Source organism: Ceratina calcarata, unplaced genomic scaffold (assembly GCF_001652005.2).
Source record: "Ceratina calcarata isolate Rehan_Ccalc_2016 unplaced genomic scaffold, ASM165200v1 scaffold342.2, whole genome shotgun sequence".
Lineage (NCBI taxonomy): Eukaryota > Metazoa > Arthropoda > Insecta > Hymenoptera > Apidae > Ceratina > Ceratina calcarata.
The window spans coordinates 3064-3781 of NW_017157050.1; the positions used below are offsets into that span (position 1 = coordinate 3064).

The 718-nt window shown below is 30.2% G+C and overlaps 1 protein-coding gene across 2 annotated transcripts in view; it reads right to left on the reverse strand.

Annotated features, from left to right (window-relative positions):
- Positions 1 to 718, reverse strand: part of RpS12 (ribosomal protein S12) — a 2452-nt gene that overhangs the window by 461 nt on the left and 1273 nt on the right. The gene's annotated exons all lie outside the window — the stretch shown is intronic.

Genomic DNA, 718 nt, shown 5'->3' on the forward strand with positions numbered 1-718 from the left:
TGTTTGGAAAGACCTATATTTGTATAAGAATGTAAAGAGGGACCCCCCTAAACCGTAAGGTAAGGGGTATTACGAAATAAACGAATAACAAATTTGAATTTCGTAATTGAAGATCGATTTTTCAATAACGAATGAATGCAAATAAAAGATATTAGTGTTGAAAAATGATTGTGAAACATTAATAAAACGCTGAAATTTATTTAGAATTTTGTATTGCTCTATATACGTTCATATAATGAATTCAAACCGTTCTATGATTCAAACACTCAAATATTATATAGTGACTGTGACTGCATGCGTTATACATTGTTAGGGATATCAAATACGGATTTTGTTTACAAATGGTTGACGTTCGATCATGATACTGTTTCTCTAATCATAAAAATGTCGAGTCGCATGGAATATATAATTTCACCGTGGGAGACGGAATCGTACATACAAAATTTACAACCCTCCGAACTTGAAAATATCGGAACGAAAGGGTAACTTTCACACAAGCGTTAAGAAAGTAGGCTCTCATAGATGACCATAATTCAAATATTACTTCCAGATGGTTCGAATTTCATAAAAGATTAATGCTACTAAATCAACAAAGTGTATTGGAAATTAACGCATTAAGAGAAGAAAGTACAAAAGAATGGTTTGTTACTTTTAAAAAGGTAAATAAAAGACATACCTACTCGGATAATTGAAAAAATATATGTAAATATAAAATTTA